Source organism: Lemur catta, chromosome 1 (genome assembly GCF_020740605.2).
Source record: "Lemur catta isolate mLemCat1 chromosome 1, mLemCat1.pri, whole genome shotgun sequence".
Lineage (NCBI taxonomy): Eukaryota > Metazoa > Chordata > Mammalia > Primates > Lemuridae > Lemur > Lemur catta.
The window spans coordinates 86,078,088-86,102,317 of record NC_059128.1 but is presented as its reverse complement, the minus strand read 5'-3'; the positions used below and the strand labels follow the sequence as shown (position 1 = coordinate 86,102,317).

Below are 24,230 nucleotides of genomic sequence, written 5' to 3'. Positions count from 1 at the left end.
AAGAAAAAAAGCTCAGAAAATTCAAATAACCCACTGACGGATGCATGCCTAAAAATGGCAATGGTGATACAGGAGACAGATTCAGGCCGAGGACCCCTGACTTTAGAAAATCAGGTGGGAAATATTTCAAGCATAGGGCTAGGAATTTGTAAAGCCAGAAATCAGTAGTTTAACAAGAAAGGAAGGTAGGTATACCTCCACATACATTATTTCTGACTTACAAAGATAATTCATAAACCCATAAAATGTAATTGCAAAGAAGGGATCTTTGTAAGAATCCAACCCCACCTATTCTATTACATATGAGGAACTTAGACTCAATTGCCTAAAAGAAATAGAGTAGAAAGAGTACAGAACCAAGGAAAAAAAGGTGATGGGAAAAAGAAAATTATATAGGCCTATTGGTTTAGGTAGTAATTTCTAATTTAGCAAGTTGGTCTATAATTACTGTTATTAAATTTAATTTGATATTATGGGTTCAAAAAAGCAGCATTTATTTGTTCCAGTTACAGAATTGCATGTTAAACGAGTCTTCCTGAAGAAATACAATTTGCAAATAAGAAAATGAAATAAATTATACCATAAGAAAGAAAATGTTTAATAATCTGTTTTAAGAATGAATGTTTAGAATTTTCTAAGCAAGATATTTTTCAAGAAATAGCCTATTTATGATAGGTAGTTCTTTTCCCTTTTTCTTTCCTTCAATGTTGTTTAAGACTTATGAATACAGGGAACAAAAAGACTCATGGGCTTCCCAGAAGGACCCTGGACTTACTGCCTAATGATCAGAACCTGAGACTCAGTTTAACCACTGACTAGCCATGTAACCTTGATAAACTACTTATCTCTCAGACGCCATTTTCTTATGCTTAAATATGGGAATAAAATGTCTATTCTACAGATTAGAAAAATATTTTTAAGTAATCTGTAAAGACTACTATTACAAAGTGGTTTTTTTATTTGTTCGTTTTCTGATGTTTGTAATACTATCTTTATAAACTGGCTTGAAGACTCATTGCCCAGACATCTGCACGGGTCACTCCCTTGCTTCATGAAAGGTTGTGCTCAATATGTCACCCTGACAGAGCAAGGCCTTCCTAAACCACTGTATATTATTAATTAAGTACCGTACAACATTTCCTATTCTCTTATTCTGCTCTATATTTCAGCATTTTATTTTTTCATTTTTTTAAATTTCAGAGTATCACAGGGGTATAAATGTTTTGGTTACAAGAATTGCTTTTTTACTGCTTGAGTCAAAGTTATAAGTGTACCCCTTACCCAGATACTATACATTGTACCCATTAGGTATGATTTCATCCATCCCCTCCTCCTCTCTTCCACCTGTATGATTTCTATTGAGTTTTATTTCCATCTGTGCACATGAGTGCTGACTGGTTAGTTCCAATTTAATACTGAGTACATGTGGTGTTTGTTTTTCTACTCTTGCAGTGCTTCACTTAGGAGGATGATCTCCAGTTCCATCCAGATTGACAAAGTTAGTTTTTATAACTGTTTATCTAAATCAATCTGAGACTGTTAAGTTCAACTCTCATGGAAAGAAAGCAAGTAGAAATATTTGTTCGGCTATATCCATTTATTTCCTCTTTATTCCTACTCAATAGCAAGTAATGTTCCCACAGGGATTTGACCTAAAACGGAGCATGAGAATGAAGTCAAAGGCGTGCATGTGTTTGTGTGTGTGTTGGCCAGGAGGGAACGACAGCAATTCCAATTTCTAGCTTCCTTACATTGAAGTCAGTTCATCATGAAGCAGAAATAGTGATGCCGCTTCTCTCCCTCACCAGCAGCCTCCTATCCCATTTCCACCACCCAGTACATGTGGCGTTTTCCAGGGAATTGTAAGCATTTAAAAAATAATTAACCCAAATGTTTCCCACATTTGCAAATGAGAAGTGGGAAGCATTTAAATGGAAATTAAATTAAATGTAAGTGTCTAAAAGTGGGAGTGGAAAGAGGTGCCCTAGAATTCTAGAAGACCCTATTCTGAACTGGACTACAATGAACTAGCTGTGTAACTGCACAAATTACTAAGTACCCTCATCTGTAAAATGAAGTCAATTAACTGGATAATCTCTAAGGTCCTGTTGAGCTTTCAGATTTTAAAAAATTCTGATTTGCAAGTTTATTTCATGTTTAAAAATTATTCTCTGGCACTGCTATATCTGAAGATAGGAGTTATACAACGGATGGTTTTAAAATATGTCCATACATGAATATATGAATGAAATACGTCTAGAGGCTTCTTTTGATTGATCTAAATTATTCATGAATTATTTTCGATAGTAAGTGGCAATACAGTTGGTCAGACTGATATTCCACAATTGCTGTTCAATACTTCTAATGGTACTAACAATCACCGTTTATGAAAAGCTCAGAAAGTCTGAGATGCTGGACAAAGTAGTTTACATACACTTGCCTCATACTTACCTCATTCTTCTTTGAGTGGTAAGAAGACATTTTACAGATATGGAGATTGCAATTAAGTCACTAGTACATGTTAGAACACAGGTCTATCTGACTCCAACTACACTGTATTGATAATATTAAAAACATATGTCGAGCAGCTTGGGTGGTGGGAGCCATGGTAGCGGCTGAGGGCGGCTCTCGGCACCCCGGGGCCAGCAGGCACCGGGCACGGGCCCTCCCCGCCACCAAGATGCCCAAGAGGAAGGTCCGTTCTGCCGAAGGCAGCAGGCAGCGAAGGAACAGCCCAAGAGAAGATCTGCGCGGTTGTCAGCTAAACCTGCTCCTGCAAAAGTGTAAACGAAGCCCAAAAAGACAGCAGCAAAGGATAAACCTTCATTCAGACAAAAAAAGTATCATCACAAGGGAAAGAGGGAGCAAAGGGAAGACAGGCCAAAGTGGCTAACCAAGAAACTGAAGATCTACCTGCAGAAAACAGAGAAACTGACACCGAGGGAAGTCCAGCCTCTGAGGAAGCAGCCAAGCCTGAGATACCATAACACCATGTCTCATCAGCGCTCCCTGCCTCCCTTCTTGTACAATCCACAGCGATATTTTTATCAACTATTTTGTAACTGCAAGTTTTTTAGTAGCTCTAGGAACATTTTTAAGAAGGAGGGAATCCCACCTCATCTCATTTTTTAAGTGTGAATGCTTTTATTTAACAGGTGAAATCATTCACTGGTGGTTTATTTTTTGGTACAACCAGAAAATAGTGTGGGATACTGAATTACGGGAGGCTTTGACAGGTGGGGGTTAGTTTTTATACCCTATAATGCAAAGCGTACTAAATGGCAATATGGAGTCCCAGGCCTGCATTTAATGTCTTGAACATTTTAAATTACTTCTATTCCAATGTTGTTTCTGAATAGACTTGTTTCCTAAAGAAAACCACTCCTTGATCATGGCTTTCTCTGTCAGAATTGCATATACTCTGTAACATCTTTGGTTGTGGAGGTCCTGTCTTCCTAATAACTTTGTTAATGTGCTGTGAAAGATAGAAAATTGAGTATACAGTATATATGATCATAAATTGTGAATTGGTGGGACTTACGTAACAGCTTATCAACATTTGAAGATATTGGTACTTGATAACCTCTTAAGGAAAATTTGCCTCTAAATTTTAAGCTGGAAAGTGACTGGAATAACTGTTTAAAAAAGAATTAAATGGCTTTTTAGATTTTCGGTGCATATGTTAAGAACTGTGGAATTGTGTCCAAATTGAAATGTCTTTACTGATCCTCAACACAACCAATAAAATCTCAATTACAAAAGAAAAAAAAAAAGTACGTGACCAGTGAAACAGTCCTTTAAGGTGATCAATTTTCAAACAACTGTGAATAGAAAGAGGCTGTGGATCTACTGCAGTTTAAATTGTTGGCAAGGTCAAGGTTTGGTTAGTATATTCATTATTCAGTTATATAATTACACCCACAAGTGGTAAAATGTTCTTCTATATAGATCATTCTGAAGGCTCAAAAGTGCACATTACCCAAGAGAAATGAGGACAAAGCTTTCTTGTTAAGAGTTCCTAGATAATTCAAAGCCCTTTCTCAATTTACCTCTGCCTACCTCAAGCTGAACTTTCTGTTAAAATCAGTGCAGTATGAAAAAAAAAAATGTAGTGGCTTGAAAAAAAAGGTGGAATAAAAAGACCTGTGTTGTCTGTGCATATCAAGACCAATAGAATAGTAGCATGGCATGCTCCCAAACTCTAGGTGACATGCACCATTCTCCCCTTCACATGCCCTATTGGCTCCATTTAAGTACAAAGTATAAAGGACAGCCTCAGCTACCAGGACTTCTGCTGAGCACTCTGATGGAGAATTCAGTTTGCCCCAGATTTGTGTTTATCACCAGTTTTATCTATAGATAAACTAGAGAGAAAAATATCTATAGTGTGAAAATATCGATTTTCCAAAAGGGATCTAACAGGCTTATTTTAGGCTGAGCTTTTGGCATCACAGACAAGTTTGAAATAACAACTGAAATTGCAGACTGCATTAGCCCAGAGGAAATGCATCCCTGCTCAGTGCTCACTACTTTTTACATCCACAGATTAGTTATTGATCAGCCATAGATCAGGTTTCTGCTTTCCACTCCTGGAATTGGGAAAAACAAAGAGATACAAAGTCCATGGGCGAAGTAATAAAAGAAGAAAGGAGAGGATTAGATTCTGCAACAGAGAAGGTGCAGATGGTAGCAGAAGCAAATTCAAAGTTATCTTAGGAAACCAGGTAGAGTGAAATGGTTTGCTTGGCAGGGCAAACGAAGAGCAACCAAGCTAGGAGCCAGAGACACTGAGAGCAGCAGAGCAGGAATAGATCAAGGCAGGGCTCGGAACACTTTTTCTGTAAAGCACAAGATTATAAACACTTTAGGCTTTGCGGGACATGTCGTCCCTGTTGCAACCACTGGACTCTGCCATTAGAACAGCCACAGACAACACGAAAATAGATGTCTCTGCATTTCAATTAAGCTTGATGTAGGGACATTAAAATTTAAATTTTATGTAATTTTCACATGTCATGTAATATTGTTCTTTTTTTTTCCATCCATTTTAAATCATAGAAACCATTTTTAGCTTGCTGTCCCTACAAAAAGGTGGCAGGCCACATTTGGCCCATGGGCCACTGCTTACTGACCCTGGTCTGGGTAAACCATTCCGAAATGACTGCATGGAGTCTTATTTATTTATTTGTGGTGCCTCTGTATGCTTAAAAGGGGACATTTATGAGGTAGTTGCAGAAGAACAAATCAAGAATCTGACTTATGAAATATACATTTTACATAAAAATACCAATAGGGAATAATATTAACCATTACTTATATAGATCGTACTATATTCCAGTCGCTGTTCTATATATAGTATTAAATCTTTGCTGAGGTAGTAACTATTATCATCTCCATTTATAGATAAGAAAACTAAGCAACACACATGAGAATATTTAGATATTTATGGTTATCCACAATTTATATATAATTTCTAAAAGTTGACAAAAAATACTGTGAACTTGATAGTAAAAGCGGACTTGCATCAGTGGGTATGCATAATCTTTATTTCTCCCACTTAGGGTGAACATTCATACATTTCATGAAAGAAGTATTCATTTGTTTAATTATCAGATTCTACCCTAGGCCCTCCTGGGCTCATAACAGTTGATATCTGAATAGTATTACCTTTCTGAAGTTTAAAAAATTCTGATTTTCCAAACACATCTGGCCCTATGGATATTCAAAAATGAATTATATACCTATCTTAACTCCATGTTCTCTACCGAAGTATGAACTGACTCTTATGAATGATGCTGTGGTCTGGTAAAAGAAAACTAAATTCATCATTAAGAATCCTCAGGTCTAATCCAGCCTGGTACTAATTAGTTGAAATCCTAAAAAATTTACTTCTCTGGATCTCAGTTTCCCTATCTTGACCAAATACCCACAGAGCTATGTGAGAAATGTAAAGGATGAAGCAGAGAGGCTATAGTGCCTAGGAGGGCAGAGGCTGCAGCAAGCTGGCAAGCACGGGTCCTGACTTTTGCCACGTGGGCATGCATAGTCCAAAGATTTTGAAAAAAGTTTTGAGAAAACACAAATAAGCATTCTTTTATGTGAATTAACCTGAATTAAAAAAAAAAAAACTACACAGGCTAAAAAAACAGGTTTGTAAGCTCGATGTGATGTACAGGCTACAACCCTCAATTGACTGATGGGCTGCGATACTGTCTTACACTACATTCAGACTCAAATTCCTTTCCCTCCCAGTTTTGCTTGTAGCTGATAGTGACTTGCCCTTCTCTGTAATGTGTCTGCCACTGTAGTGCTTACATATCATACTTAGTCAGCTCTTGGCATGGGCTATCTTCAGTTTTCAGTTATCTTTTCACATCTTCATGTCTTTTATCCCTAACTAGATTATAAGATCCCTGAGGGTCCTTGAGGGTGATGAAGTATCTCTGAATCTCTGTAACAATTGGCTCAGTGTCTTAGACACAGCAAGGGCTTAATGAAAACATTTGAACTGATGTAAACATGGGCTATAAATAGCTCTGGCTAAATCAGAATGCCCAAGTCTGAGTTACTTGGATTCTTCATTGCCAGTGGGAGACATTGTGGCAAAATCGCCCAAAGTGAAGCTTTGGAATCCAGCAGACCTAAAGCAGAATGCCAGCTCCTTTGCTTCAAGCTCTATGACCTTGAGCTTATTACATAACTGTCTAAGGATCAATTAACTCATTTGTAAAATGGAAGGTTAACAATACTGGACTCATTCTTTGGATTAAGTGAAGTAATGTATACAGTATATGGCATAGAACAGATGTCAGTAACTGCTTATTCTCTTTTTTGCTTCTGTGGCCAAGGAAAGAGAAAGCTTCTTACAAAAGATTGACGACTACAGTTCAATGTAGTTCCTTTATCTTCATCATCTACAGAAAATCAAATCCAATAACTGCTGCAGAGTCCCCAGAGGTCAGGTATACCTACTTCACCATAGCTCAAGACACTAACTTTGGTGTACCTTGTGTGATTTCAAAGCAACCATGGTTTTCTCAATTGCCTTGAAAATCACTCTTCTCCTTTGAAGCAATAAAAACACCTCTACAAATGCATGGCCCATGGCAAGAAGATATTTGTAACTTCCAAAAAAAAAAAATCTGAGGCAAGCTTGGCAAAGCATAGAGCCATGTGTAATTTTCAATATATGCATGAGAGCAATTTAGTCAAGGATGTAGTACCCAGGGTTGTTTCATGCAAAATACTACAAATCTCTAAAATAAACAGTAGCATTAGGGAAACATGGGCAGTGGTTCAGTATTTATAGATACACCTGTGATGTTATGTCTATCTATATGGGCTGCATGAATAGAAGACTCCAATGACTGATAAAAAAAAGATGGTACACAGGCTTTCCAAAGTAACGTACTGATAGTCATGGAACCTCACCACAGAAAGGGACTTTAACAACTATTTAGTTCAGTCCTTACCTCTGTAACTTCCTCATGGTCATCCTGGAGCTGCTTAAACACTTTCAACCTAAAGGGGAACTCATTCCTTCCAGTAATAACATTTGCCATTGCCATATTGAGAGGAATAAAACTAAGACAAAATCTTACAGATGCTTCCTATTGTCTCTCAGTCTGCTCCTCAGACATACAGGATAGTTTAACGGGTAAACATATGTATTTGTAGGTATATATTGAATAGCACATTGTGCTCCTGGAATTATTTAAGATGTGACAGATAATACAGAATAAGTCTAGCAAAGTTTCAAGTTACAAAATCAATGTACACAAACCAGTAGCATTCCTATATGTCAACAACAGTTAAGTTCAGGATCAAATCAAATACTCAATACCTTTCACAATAGCAACAAAGAAAATAAACATCTAGGAATATATTTAAGGAGGTGAAAGATCTCTATGGGAAAACTATGAAACAATGAGAAAGGAAATTGCAGAGGATGTAAACAGATGGAAAAACATATCATGCTCATGGATAGGCAGAATCAACACTGTTAAAATGTCTGTATTACCCAAAGTGGTCTACATATTCAATGCAATCCCCTTTAAAATACCAACCTCATTTTTTTTTGCAGATCTAGGAGAAAGAATTCTTTGCTTTGCATAAAACCAGAAAAAGTCCCGAATAGCCAAAGTAACCTTAAGTAATAAGAACAAATCAGGATGCATCACTTTACCAGACTTCATGCTACGCTGCAAGGCTATAGTAACCAAAACAGCCTGGTAGTGGCATAAAAACAGAGACATAGAGCTACGGATCAGAACAGAGAACCCAGATATAAAACCATCCTCATATAGCCATCTGATCTTTGGCAAAGCAGACAAAACATACACTGGGAAAAAGAATCCCTATTCAATAAATGGTGCTGGGAAAACTGGATAGCCACATCTAGAAGACTAAAACAGGACACGTACCTCTCACCTCTCACAAAAATCAACTCAAGATGGATAACAGACTTTAACCTAAGGCATAAAACTATAAGAATTCTAGAAGCAAATGTTGTAAAAACTCTTCTAGATATCAGCATCAGCAAAGAATTTATGAAAAAGACTCTAAAGGCAATCACGGCAACAAGAAAAATGAACAAATAAGACTTGATTAAGTTAAAAAACTTTTGTACAGCCAAGGAAACAATCAATAGCATGAAGAGACAACCTACAGAATGGGAGAAAATATTTGCATGCTATACGTCTGATAAAATGTGATAACCAGTATATACAAAAAACTCAAACCAGCAAGAAAAAAATCAAATGACCCCATTAAAAAGTGGACAAAAGACATGAACAGAAGTTTTCCAACAAAAGATAGACTAATGGCCAATAAACATATGAAAAAATGCTCAAAATCTCTAATCATCAGAGACATGTAAATTAAAACCACAATGGAATATCACCTAATCCCAATGAGAATAGCTCTTATCAAACAGTCCCCAAACAACAGATGTTGGCATGGATGTGGAGGGAAGGAAACACTTATACACTGTTGGTGGGACTGCAAACTAGTACAGCCTCTATGGAAAGTGGTATGGAGATACCTCAAAGAACTAAAAGTAGACCTACCATTTGATCCAGCAATCCCATGACTGGGTATTTACCAAAAGAAAAAAAATTATTATATCAAAAAGACATGTGCATTGGAATGTTTATTTCAGCACAATTCACAATCACAAAGATGTGGAATCAACCCAAGAGTCCATCAATACATGAGTGGATTAATAAATGTGGTATATGTATACTATGGAGTACGACTCAGCCAAAAAAACCAAAAATGGTGAACTAATGCCTTTTGTAATAACCTGGATGGAACTGGAGACCATCCTACTAAGTGAAGTATCACAGAATGAAAAAACAAACACCATATGTACTCACTATTAAATTGGAACTAATTGATCAACACCCATGTGCATGTATAGCAGTAAAACTCAACAGAAATCAAGCAGGTGGGAGAGGGGAGAGGGAGATGGGTAAATTCACACCTAATGGGTACAATGCACGCTATCTTGGTGATGGGCTCACACGTGACTTTGACTTAGACTACATAAAAGCAAATCATGTAACCAAAATGTTTATACCCCCATAATATTCTGAAATTAAAAAAGGAGAAATCTAATGCACTTTTTTACGTGGCTTATTTGTCATTTTGGTGACAGAATCTACGTGTTGTACCTTATTTTAGAATGCCTAAAACAGAGAAAATGACATCTCAATGAATATTATTCGCTAATCATATAGTTTGTCCTCATTATAAAATCAAAAATGTAAAGAGAAAGAAAATTCAGTTCTGACAATTTCTAGTTAACCTTTCTGAAATTCAGTGACTACTACAGTTATAGGAATCTATGTATTCATTAATGGTTTTGTGCAACTTATGCTTTTTCATTTCTGAAAAGGAAATCATGCATTTAGGATGGATGGTTCTGCCTGTGATACTTGGAAAAACAAACCCCGTTATATATTTACAACCACGAGGTAAATACAACCCTTTCTCCTTCAGCAGCGATTGACAGACATATTTATAAACTACAAGAAAATATAGGATTTGCCAACTATACAGTCTCTGCTGCAGCTACTAAGCTCTGCCGTTGTAGAGTTGTAACAGCCATAGACAATATGTAAATGAATGAGCATGGCTATGTTTCAGATAAAACTTTATTTATAAAAGTAGGTGGCTGCCTGGATTTAGCCCCCAGACCCTGCATGGTGCAGCAGGAAGAACATTGGCCTGGGAGTCAGGAGAACGAAATGCTAGCTGTGGTCCTTCCTCTACCTATCTATATGATGACAAGCCAGCACTTTACAACTTTAGGCTTGAGTCTTCATCTCTGAATGGAGCAAATTAGATGAGTTTGAATTGAACTTCAATTTCAAAGTATTTATGAATCAATTCTCAAAATCTCTCCAACAGTTGTGGCTATTGAACATTCCAGGTTGCACTGCAGCTATGTTCACAACTGTTGATCATGGTTTATCTTAAGACTTAGAGGGACCCCCTGAAAATCAGGAACCAATGTAGGTTATAGGCAGGAACAGTAAATTTTTCTTCCCTTAGGAAAGTGAGAGAGACTGCTTATCAATAACCCCACTTTAAAGTTGCCAGACTTAGCATGTATAAGTTATCTGTTGTTTATCTTAAATTTAAATTTAACTGAATATTCTATATTTAATCTGGCAATATTACCCTAATTCCTTAATTTTAGAAAGGAGTCAGACTGTGGACACTTTTACATATGATTTTCACATGTATCGAGTTCATTATATCTCACAACATCCCACCTGTTGGGCACAAGGGAGTATTATTTTCATTCTAATCAGGAAAAAGCTGAGGTGCCAGGACTTATGAATTATCCAAGCTCAGAGGGTTAGTAAAAAGTAAGTCTGAATATTCCCTAATAACTTCAGAGGGATACAAACATGTAGTTTATTATGGAATTACTGTCTACTTTGTACAATAGACATTCATAAAGACAAACTGTCAAAAGTGTAAAGCTTCCCTTCTGTTTTTGTCTATACAGTGTAACATTTTCAGCTATTTCCTAAAGCAGTATTCAAATGCATCCTCATAGGAACCACCTTTACCCATCATAGCATGATTTATTGACTAAAATAATGAATTATCCTTCTTTGGGAGAAAGTGTAATTTTTTAAATCAATTACAGAAAGTCAAATATTCACTTCTATAACACATTATATTAATTAAATATGAGAATAGGTAATCCAAAATTAGGTACAAGTGCGTTACTCTAAAAGACAACCTAATAGACATACTTGTTCTCTCATCAGAGAGAGGATTAAAAGGCATTTTAAATATGGCATTGATCTAAATATTCAATAATGTTTATGTGAAGACAATCCAGTTTTCCTTGAGGTAAATATAATTACATGAGGCAACATCACTTTTAGGAATATTCAACCACAATTTAAACAGTCAGCAAATTAAATTAAATAGGGGTTTGGGGAAGAAGTACTGTCTTAGTCATTTAAGGAAATCATTTAAGGAAATCTTATCTTGAAAAGCATCAGCACTGGCCAGGGCTATAAGCTAAAAGACTGTCAAAATAATCTAGGTATTAGATAGAGTGAGTGTGGTAACACCCTCTATGGGCATGGGAAAATCTATTATGCCTAGATTTAAAACCACCAAACACAATTTTTTTTATTTTCCCCTTCAACACTGATCCCTGGAATTGAGGCATAAAATTTAGATGTTTCTATAGGAGAAGAGTTTTCCTTCTGGAATACTGTGCTGGACTAAATCTAAGATGTCTTGACACCAACATCTCTAGGATTTTGTTCCCTTTCCTCAATTCTGAGTGCTCAAATACTCCGTTGGCCTCATTTCTGGTTTCCACTATTCAGAAGAGAGCAATGGCCTGTCAGTTTGGTCACTGACTTCCTACAAATCATCTTTTGAAGGTGTAATGTGTGATGACTTCTCAGCATCACAAATCTCACTTGATACGGGCCTCAGTTTCCTCTAGTAGGGAGTGCTCTGGAGAGCTTTCGGGACCACCTTGAAGTGGGGCTGAAGGCCAGTGGTTGGGGGCTGAATGAAATCCTTGGCCTGCAGCCCCTCTTTTTATGTCTTTTTTACATGAGTGTGCAGATAACATTGAATTTAAACATGGACTTCTGAGCCTAGAAAAAATGTTTGAAAACAGTAGGTACAAGAAGGGTTAACTCTACACAAACATTAACCCAACTTTACTAAAAAGGATTTTAAAAGACTACCCCCAGATTCACTGGAGAAATCACTCATCAGAGGAATGAAAAAGAAATAAACTTTTATTCAGTGCCTATTATGTACTAGGCTGTAGACCATGGTGATGGGAGGCAGGTATAGCCTTAGATATAACTTTAAAAAATTTACAACTACTTATTAAATTAGATGATCCGTAAGTACCTTTTATGAACACTAACCACAAAAGTGAAATAAACTATTCCCAGAAGCTGCTCTGTAGTTAACTTTGCTGACTAGGAGAAGAGTTTTTTGGACTTTTTTCTATTAATATTTGCTTAAAATGCTCGAGTAGCATTAAAGTCATAATTAGAGATAAGGTAATTCAGATCTCCAGAATTTTTCATGAGTGTTCATGCTAATAAATAGTAAAATTTGCAGGTATGATTAACTAATCATCAAGGGAAAATAATTAAATTCAAATTGTGCTTGCTTTGTTTTCCCTAAGCCAGTACTGTAATTATTTAATGTTGTTACTATCTTTATTGGAAGTCAGTAAATCATCCAGTGATAAGTGTAGCAGAGAGTAGCTAGATGTTTACCAACATCATTGCCTTTTCCTAGGCACATAGGAAGATAACACTTCCCAGTCTCATTTGCAATTAGATCAGGGCCATGGGACTAGCTCTGGCCAAGGCAATGGCCTGTTCCCTAAAAGTTCCTGAGGTTGTGGACTTTCTCCCTCTAACTGGAGGTGAAGGACCCCAAGATGGCAAAGCCACCCTAAAGAAAGAGCCCATGTGCCTGTGTCCTCACTTGGAAGACGGCCTCTTAATCTGCATTGAGCTCGGATGTGGACAGAAAAAAATAAATCTTTGTTGTGATAAGCCACTGGGATTTGAGGGTTGTTTGTTACAAGTTTATCAGTATTACTCCAACATCAAGGAAGGGGCTCAGGCCCAATAGTCTGTGTCACCCTGGCATGGTTCCTCATCATTGGAAAACAGTATCCGATCCAAAAGGGAAAAGTAAGGAATAGTGATGAACAGTGACATTGGCAGCAGAGATCATATAATGCAGAAAAAGCAAAACAGAGTACAACTGGGAACATAGAGGAGCTGAAACTGCTGGTAAATCAAAGGCAGACATAGCAGAAGTTGAGGAAGAGCTGGAGAACACATCCCAGAGCCAGCTCCCTTGTTAGGGATGGAGAAGCAGGCCACCAACACGGGGAGAGCCCCTGAGGTCTTTTCTGACTGTACTTGGTGTCAATCTTTATGATCTAGGTCAGAAAGTGAGCTCCTGCATGGCCAGACCTCTTGCAATGCATACTGCAGTCCAGAGCTCTAAGAAAGACAGTGTGGTTTGCATATCTAATTTGGAAGCTTAGATATGAGCTCAGAATTCCAAGGGTACCATTGGAGTGAATGAATCTTAAACTCAGGCAGTTTTCTGTAACAAAAGTAATATTAGTCAGCTAGAAATCCTTGCAGACTGAATTTATTTACATATTTTACTTCTTACGTACTCTCATCTCTCTCCAATTTTGAGAACTACATACAAGAGTTTCTTCCGTGAAAGATTTCTTACCTAATGATGGTCAGCAACAGCCAATTACAACCTCTAACATTTTGGCAAGCACATCTAAAGGGGTGGGAACTCTTCAATTAAAATCTGTTTCCTGAAGGTAAATTAAACAGTACCTCTAGTTGTTCCTATTTAACTGCTCTTAACAAGATTTTAGGTGATGGTTCCTGTTGAGAGATTGAGTGCAGAGGAGTGAGAAGGATGGGAAATGGGGGAGGGAAGTGACTGATGTAAGTAAATATGTATTTGGAAGATTTCCATTTAATCCATCTGCATCAGCTTCTGGTTCATGTTAGCAGCATCTCTTGGGAAATCAGCCACACTGCATTTGTTTCACCCACCTGCATACTGAACAAAACAGTGCAGACTCAATACAGATTTACTGTTTCCTGATGCTGACTAAGGGAAGCACAGTGGAGGCATTGACTTGTCAGCCTCTGCTGGGTGAGGAAAGACCTTACCTCACTGTGGTCTTCCTTCTTAAATGAGCTATAGACATTTTCTCAAGCTTCAAGGTTGCGACTGTTTCTTTTTAATATTTTTAGCAAGAGATTGACTACATGTATGCAGAGCCAATAGGTCCATTTATAGCAGAAATAATAACAGAAATGAAATCATGGCAAGATCATGGAACCATGGATCTTTGTGTTGCCACAAACTTGCCATATGACCTTGAGTTAGTGTCTCTCAGTAATTTTTTGTACCTTATTTTTATAGGTTAAGTGTCTTTTGTGAGAACAATTTTACCAAAGTTAGGCACAAAAAGTCATATACCTTAAGAATCTAAAGAAAGAAGGAGAAAACTCAAGGTAGAGAGATGATAAGTTAGACACAGAAAGGGGCAGGCAGTAAAGCCTTCTCCATCCAGCTCCCATTTTTACCTGGCTAGGATCAAATCTCAGAAATTCATGGGCAGCAACAAGCAGTGACCATTCTCTCCATGCAATTCTTACTGCCCTTTGTGCCACCTAAAGTCATTTATTTCCACATTGAATTAACATCATTTGTCTACTGGCCTTTTCCCTCCTCAATATCAGACTCTCCAGAGAAGTTCATGTGTCGCCATCTTGAAGTGTCTGTGCTACATCCCACTAGCATTTTTCTGCATGAAAAACTATGTGTAGAACTCAACAGAAGCTTATCATTCCTTTCACACACTTAACACAAAGAGTGGTCATTTTTTTAAAGGTCAAGTTATTCTTGTAGAATGTAGTGGGTGCCTAGAATTCATTCAAGAGAGAATCTTCTTTAAAGTTTTCCCTCCATACTGTTGCCCAAAAAAATTACTAGTTTGCTTTCACATACTCTAACCTCCTGAATTCAGGAGAATGAAAATGAGGGGGGAAGTAAGCGGGGATGTAAAAAAAAAAAAACAAATTCAAGTGACTGCTGTCCTTGACCAACAGCTGATGACCTCTAAAAGGGATCTAAAATGAAAGTGAGAAACAGAAGGTATTGGCTTTGGCATATACCTTTAGCACTTCTCTCCTCCCCCTTGATGCCCTAAGCTCAACAAGGACTCTAACTGCCTAAATCCTCCCCCATCACCCCCTTGCCCACCCCACACACCCTTAGGACATCCCACACACCTCTTACTCAGCTTTGCAGGTGTCTTGCTTTGGAATTTCCCTTCCCATAAATCAGAACTCCCATTTTCTCTAGCTATAGCAGTCAGGTGAGAATGAAAGCTAATTCACATTAAGTTTATGACTAATCATCTTCCCACATACTCCTTAACACACTCTGGAATGTTTTCTTATTAACACTAATCAGTGAAATTTTAGTCAGTGTGGAAGAGATATTTTGGGATAGGAGGCAACCTCTCTCATCCCTGAAAGAGAAAACCAAAGACCACAGGTTTTCTCTTCATCTATCCCCACCATAATTTCCCAGATCTATCTATTCCTTATGGGCTTTGCCTTCCCCTCTCACCAACATCCTAAGTCAAGACCAGTGAGCCTTCCTAACCATTATACAATTCTGTCTCTCAGTGAAAGGGGTTGGAGTAGAACAGCCAAGACGTCCAGCCTTATACAAGCCTACAGCACGGCTTCCTTGGCTCAGCCCCCAGTATTTGTATCTGTCAATCATTATACAAGCAGTTCATAAAGTTGATTGTGGATGAGAATCACCCAAAGGGCTTGTTAAAACCCAGATTGCTGGGTTCCTTCCCTAGAGTTTCTAATTCACTATGTTTGGGTGGGTGAAACATTTGCAAGACTAACAAGTTCCCTGGCTATGCTGACCCTGCTGGTCCAAGGACAGCACCTTAAGAACCACAGCCTTATACTAAACTTCCCTTCCACACGGAAGGGAAAAACATTCCAAAAGGAGAGAAATATATTCAGTGACATAATGGCATAGAAAAGCATGGCATGCTTAGTGCCAGTGTCATTTTGCTTTCCCTAGAAATTGAGCTTTTTGAAAAGGAGGAGAAGGAAAATGGAATGAAGGGAAGAATCATGCCAGTTTAAAATGTGGTTCTGGGATCACCCTTCATAGGAAACTATGACCTCTAAGGTGCTAGGAGAATAACACAGAAAATGGGGACTTTTAAAAGATGTATGAAATCATCTTAAGACATCTTGACATAAACTAAGTTTCCAGTGTGTGATACAGGCTGCCCACATTCTGAGGTATATTTTTAAAATGTATAAACATCCATGACTCTAATTTAACTGACATCTCCGTGGTAAGAGTGAAGGGGTGAGAAAGCCTCTGCCCATTCATTTTCCACTTCTTTCTCCTTCCTTTTTTTCATTGATTTTTTTTTTTGCCTTCAAGAAATTCTAGAGCCTTCATAAAGTTGCATTTATAATGAGCAAGCTCATAGTGCATGAAAAAGTTTTGTAAAATGAGATTCTACATTCTCTTTTCCCCTTGTTGAGGGACTCATACTCACCTTTCTCCACTATCTTGTTTCCTTTGCTCTCTCCTACTTAAGCATGCCTAATGGGGCTTGCTGTTGCATTTTGCTAACAAGGGAGGTAGGATTACAAGAATGTGGACTTGGACATAAGGGGCTGCTTATTTCCTCAGAGACGTGTAAGGTGGTCTTTGTGCTCCAACCCAGCTTTAGCAGAGAGAGATCTGGTATGAAGGGAAATAGAGCAGTGATCTAATTGGTGAAAAAAAAATCCCCGGTCCACAGCAAGAAGTAGGCAAGCTTCCAAGAACAAAGAGAAGGTGTTTCTTCTGTTTGTGCAACCAAAATGTACTGAATACAGAACTATTTTTCTTCCAGCAGCCTAAATTCTGAGAAAGCACAGTCATTATTTACTGTCTTAGACAGGGTTCTCTTAGAATCAGACCCTGAGCTAGGATGTAGATACAATTAGTTTACGTGGGAGGAAACACTGGCAGAGGAGTGATGAAGTAAGTAAGGAAAAAGGAGGAATCCATTACAGAAAAGTTAACTCTATGGGGAACTGGGGCTCACTTCTGGGAAATGATATAGAACACAGAGTTGTCCCACCTAAGTACAAAGGAACATATCTACCTATTTTCTCTACTTGTTAGTTAAGAGCCACTCTCAGGATGTTAATTTCTCTGACATTTTTGGCCTGTCTTCAGTTGGGACTTTCATGCTCTTGTGGTCAGAGAAACCATACAAAGATGTGCAGGAGCTAATGGAAAGTGTCTGGCAGATGTGAGGAGACCCACAGCTCTCTTACCATCATTTGAGGATTTCTCCTCTTTCATCAACAGCTCAGTTGCCCTAAAATTCCTAGGGTCAGTAATAAATTGTACCCATTGGAAGCAGAATGTATGTTTCAGTTTTGTGACCTTTCTTTTTCTATTAGTGTCACCTTAATTCCACTGTATCCTGTTATTAGAATGACAATGCCAATTTCTTTCTAGAAAATATAGGTAGGAATAAATTTATTCCAAAAATTAAAGCACCATCTATGTAATGATGTGTTACAAATCTTTATAACTAGTTCTATAAAACAATTAACTCAGAGAAGTAAGGCTTAACACTTTCTAAATGCATACTGATAGTAAGACAAAAATATCAGATACCCACATTTGCATTTTGTCTAGACATGGTTACAGACTAAAATCCCTCAGTTGATCAGCTGGAAGAACCAAATAAATCTCTGTTATCAGTATAACAATAGCACTTGTTTGTTTTGTAGCAGTGATTGTCAAAAGAACATCAAAATAAAAAAAAGAATCTCAAAGATACTTTCTTAAGGTAAACACTCATCAAAGTATAATTTAATGGTTAATTTGATACAACTTTACTAGAGAAATGACAGAAAAGAAAACAAGACAAAATATGCTAATCAAATTGGCAAGGAGTAACTCCTAAGCAGTTAATTTAGGAAACCCAGAAATACAGAAGCATGATTTTTCCATTTGTAATATGTCCACATACTAAAAATTGGTTAAAATTAATTATTTTAACCAATTTAGAAGTGAGGTATGAGTATTTTATTACAATAAATCAGTTATTTGGCCTTGTACCTTAATGAATTTAATCTAATCATCTTGCCTTTGTAGACACAGAGTGATTCTTACAATGTAACTTGTAGCAAAATCAAGTTTAACCCCTAAAATGATGACTGTTTATCTGTAGACTATAATTTTAAAAGCATAATAAATACATAAAGCAATTTAGCAACCTTGAGCAAACAATGTAGGTCATGGCTGATTCAGATGTTATAATAGTGTAATTGATACAACTCACTGGGCAACAGACATCATGAGCACTGAAGAAAAATAAACATTAACTATGTGAAAGTCAATTCAGGTTATGCCTAACCTTCATAAAGGGTCAATGATAGAAAATAAAAAACAAAAAGGAAATATCTTGGTGAAAATCTCACTTGGGCTGTTATCTAGTATACATGGCAGGGCATAGAAGAAAAATACACATTTGATATATATATTAGGTTGGTACCCAAAATGTCTGTACCCCCATAATATTCTGAAATTTAAAAAAAGGAATGAAAAAGTTTAAGAGTCAATTGAATTTCTAAATTTCTTTTTCTATATCATTTTATCTGGATAGTAACCACTTCCCTGAGTATCCTATTTATGTAACTGGATTCTTATAAAATCAAATAAACAACTCTACTGAAGACATTGTCCAAGATGGCAAATGAAAGCAAACAAACAAAAAACAAAAAAAGGTAAAGCACATTTACAATCCAGGAAAGGAAATAACCCATAAATGAACTTTAGTGTGTGTAGAGGTAAATACTAAAGTTTTAATACAGAGTTTAACAAATGGAAATTCATCTTTTCTTCTTGGATAGTACACCTGAACACCATAAACATGTCATTTATTATTCAATTCATATTAATGTTTATTGCACTCTCCATAAAAAAACTGATGAAAATTTTTAAGTCAACAAGCCAGATTTAAAATTTCTATAAAAAAACCACTTGGAAATAGAATGGAAAGTTAGAAAAACCGTATGTCCACAACTATCTGGTCAGCAGCTAGTATTTCCAGGTACAGATATGTACCTGGACTGCAATATATCATGAGTAGAGAGATGAATCAATGGAAAAAAAAACTAGAGAGTCCATAAAAAAAAACCCAAATACATGTAGAAATTTAGTATATTATATATGTTGTAAACATATCCTACATGTCAAAAAATATGAGGTCTGTCCAGAAAGTATCCAGCCACTGTTAATACATATTTTTCATATTCCATGGCTAGATAGTTTCTGGACAGACCTCATACACTTTTTGATAATTATGTGTTGGGAAACTAGATAGTTATTTGGAAAAATGATAAAATGGATCCATTCATTATACCATAAACCAGATTAAACTCCAAATGGATCAAGAATACAAATGAAATGCATGAAATTATAAAAGTATTAGAAGAAAACATTCCTTTATAACCTGGGTGTGGGGAAAACCTTGCTAACTATGTCTGAAATCCAGATGCAATAAAAGATTGATAAATGTGATTATACAAATATGAAATTTTTGCATGGCAAAAATCACAATAAGCATGAAAATTTGGGAGAAAATATTTGCAACATATATCACAGCTAAAGAAAGAATAAAAAAATTCTTAGACATTAAAGAAAGCACCCATTAGAAAAATGGACAAAACTTCATGAACAGGCGGCTTACAAAAGACAATGACACAAATAACTTTTAAACACGTGAAAAGATGCTTGACTTCATTCACATTAAAAATGCAAATTAAAATTACATTGAAATATGCTGTAACTATTGATCGGCAAAAACATAAAAATTTGACAACATACATTGTTGTTGAGGCTCAGGAAAAACAAACATACTCATATATTACTGGTGGGAGCCTAAAATGATACAATCCCTTTGAAGGGTGATTGTCAAACCTAACAAATCTACATATGTATTAACCTATAAATCCCATTTCTAAGAATTTTACTCCGAAGACATATTCAATAAAAGAAAAATGCATTCACAATGCTATCTTTTATTTGCAGTAATAAACTTTGGAAATAGTCCAGACACCCATACAGAAGAAACTGACAGAATTAAATTATGATATATCCACACAAAAGAGTATTATGCAACAGTAAAAAGAATGAGTAAGATCTCTAGAAACTATTAGAATAATCTCTGAGATAGATTAGGTGAATAATAGTAAACTTGAGAAAACTGAACATCAAAGTGATAAATTATGGAAATGGATAATAATGTTGGATAAAAAAATGAATCTGGAATCTATGCTGATATTAAAATAATTTGTAAAAGGTGATTAGAGGAAAAGAGAAGCTCTTCTCTATAGAAGAATGCTGATTAATACATATAAAAAACTGACTGAATTAGAAAAAATTTTTGCAATCACTATGGTAATTATCAATTCAAGCAATAGTTATTAATAGATGCTAAATCTAGTTTGTAGAAGACTGATGAGACATAGGCTATTTCCAGAATCTCAAGAAATTTCCCCAGAGATAATTTATTTACTGTAGTAATTTACCTTTTATCCAGTAAAGATCTTAGCTGTATTCTTAAGAAAAACAAATTTCAGCCAGGCAATTGGGTAATATTAGCTGCTCTCCCCATCAGTGTGACTCACCACATACTCAGTTCAGCTAGAGTGGTAGGAAGGTGCTGTTATTTCTCATTGGTCAGAGGCACCTACCACACATTATAATAATTCCACCTCCAGTTAAGAAGTGTTTTAAAAATATTACTTATGGATATGGATGCTTGTATATGAAATATACACTGGACAAAACAATTGTATTATTCAGGGGAAAATAAGCATAGAAATTTACCAATAAATGCATTTTAAAGAACGTGGGTAGGTTAAAAGTATCCTGAATTTTCCACAAGGTTGCCAAACTAATTCAATGGGGAAATGACTAGTCTTTTCAATAAATGATCCTGGGACAACCATATATCAACATGTGGAAGAATAAAATTTGACCCCTATCTTACACCATATGCAAGAATTAATTCAAAATAGACTGTAAAGCTAAATAAAACTCTTAGAAGAAAATATATGAGTAGATCTTCATGACCTTAGATTTGGCAAAGGATTCTTGGATATAATAACAAAAACATAAGCAAAAAGAGAAAAAAAAAACAGATAAATTGTACTTCTTCAAAATTTAAAACATTTGTGTTCCAAAGGATACAGTCATACACAATCTGTGAGTTATCTGTGAAAAGATTGTGTGTGAAAAGAAAACTCACAGATTGGGGGAAAATATTACAAGGGGAATGGGAAGGATAGGAAAAGATCTGCTAAAAAATACAAAAGCACAGCTAGATAGAAGGGATAAATTCTAGGGTTCTATAGTGCCATAGGAGGACTACAGTTAACAATAGTATATTGTATAGTTTCAAATAGCTAGAAAGAGGATATTAAATGTTTCCAAAACAAAGAAATGATAAATGTTTGAAATGATGGAGATGCTAATTACCCTCTTCTGATCACTATAGATGTGTATCACACAACTCTGTACCCCATAAATATGTACAATTATGTGTCAATTAAAAAAATAAAAAAGTGAAAAAAACATACATTTTAAATCAGCTATCTCATAAGAGACTTTTAACCAGATTACTTAAAAAATCTTTTACATCTCAACAATAAACAGACAAATAACTGAACTAAAAAAAAATGGGCAAAGAACTTGAATATATATTGCCCCTAAGAAGATATACAAATGGCCAATAAGCAAATTAAAAAAAAAAACATTAGTCAGTAGAGAAATGTAAATCAAAAATATAGTAACTATGTGAGAAAATTGATATGTTAATATGCTTCATTATAGTAACAATTTTGCTATCTAGATGTATCCCATAACATAATGGGATACAGCAAATATACACAATAAAATTTATTTTAAAAAATGCCACAATAAGAGAGAGGGATCAAGATGGCTGATTAAATGCAGGTAGTATGTGCCTCTTCCATGGAGAAGAACCAGGATAGTAAGGAGAGACCCACATTTCAGATTGTCTAGGAGCGAATGCTAGAAATTACTAGAGAAATGAGAGAAAATACCAAAATCTAGCCAGAGAGTTGGATATCCAGATATATGGGGCCCAGTGATCCCCAGGAAAATATACTGCACAAAGGACTTCATGATGGCTTATAAAAGAATGTCTAAAGTAAAAGTAAAAGAAAGAATTTTAAAATTAGCAAGTGAAAAGCATCTAGTCACTTATAAATGAAACCTCATCAGATTAACAGCAGACTTCTTAACAGAAATCTTACAGGCCAAAAGAGAATGGAACAGCATTTTCAAAGTGCTAAAAGAAAAAAAAAAAAAAAAAAAAAAAAAGAACTGCCAGCTCAGAATTTGTATCCTGCCAAAATAAGCTTCATAAATGAAGGAGAAATAAAGTCTTTCCCAGACAAGCAAATGCTGAGGGAAATCATCACCACTAAACTGGTTCCTCAGGAAATACTCAAAGGAGTCTTAAGCATAGGAAAAAAAAGGTCAATATTTACCACCATAAAAACACAAAAGTAGAAAACTCACATGTCTTATAAACTAATCACACAAAGGAGAAAGAGAAAGGAATCAAGTGCCAACATGACAGAATTTCATCAAACCACAAAGACAAAAAGACAGATAAAAATAAAGAAACATAGAAGTTATAAACAACTAGGAAACAATTAACAATATGACAGGAGCAAAGTCTCACATATCAATATTAACCTTGAATGTAAATGGAATAAATGGTCCACTGAAAAGATATTGATTGGCAAAATAGATAACAAAAAGATCCAACTATAAGCTCCTTACAAGAAATTCACCTTATCCATAAACATACACTTAGACTGAAAGTAAAGGGATAGGAAAAGGTATTCCACACAAATGGAAATCAAAAGCAAGGAGTAGTAGCTATATCAGATATAACATGCTTTAAATTAAAAACAATAAAAAAGAAGCTCATTATATAATGACAAAGGGATCAATTTAGTAAAAGTATATAACAATCATAAATATGTATGCACCAAACATTAAAGCACACAGATTCATAAAACAATTATTACTAGATCTAAAGAACGAGATAGGCAATAATGTAGTAATAGTGAGGAACTTCACACCCCACTCACAGCACTAAAGAGATCATCAAGACAGAACATCAACAAAGAAATAAATACTGGGCTTTAATTTGACTTTAGACCAAATGAACCTAACAGATATGTATAGAACATTCTACACAATAAGTATGAAATATATACATTATTTTCATAAGCATATGGAACATTCCCAAGATAGATCACGTTAGACCACAAAGCAAATGTTTCCAAATTTAAAAAAATCAAAATCATGTCAAGTACCTTCTCAGATCACAGTGGAATAAATCAATACCAAGAGGAACTCTGGAAGCTATATAAATATATGGAAATTAAGCAACATGTTTCTGAATGGTCATTGAGTCAATGAAGAAATTCAGATAGAAATTTTAAAAGTTTTTGAAATGAATGAAATTGAAAACACAATAGACTAAAACCTGTGGGATATAGTAAAAACAGTACTCAGAGGGAAGTTTATATCATTAAATGCCTACCTCAAAAAAAGTAGAAAGATCACAAATAACAACCTAATATTACATCACAAGGAACTATAAATACAAGAACAAACCAAACGCAAAGTTAGTGGAAGAAAACAGATAACAAATAGCAGAGTAGAACTAAATGAATTAGAAACCAAGAAAACAATACAAAGGAACAATGAAATGAAGTTGATTCTTTAAAAAGATAAACAAAATTGATAAACCACTAGCCAGACTAATTACAAAGAGAGAAAACCAGATAAAATAAAAACTGAAAAAGGAGACACTGTGACTGAATTTACAGAAATACAAAAGATCATCACTATTATGAACAACTATATGCTCAAACCAGAAAACCTACAGGAAACAGATAAATTCCTGGAAACATACAACCTCCCAAGATTGAACCAGGAAAAAACGGAAATCCTGAATAAACCAATAATGGGCAGCAAGATTAAATCAGTAATAAAAA

The 24,230-nt window shown here is 35.8% G+C and overlaps 1 protein-coding gene and 1 pseudogene across 2 annotated transcripts in view; one reads left to right on the top strand and one right to left on the bottom strand.

Annotated features, from left to right (window-relative positions):
* Nucleotides 1-24,230, bottom strand: part of UNC13C (unc-13 homolog C) — a 533,240-nt gene that overhangs the window by 424,739 nt on the left and 84,271 nt on the right. The gene's annotated exons all lie outside the window — the stretch shown is intronic.
* On the top strand, nucleotides 2,681-2,987 carry LOC123642987 (annotated as a pseudogene).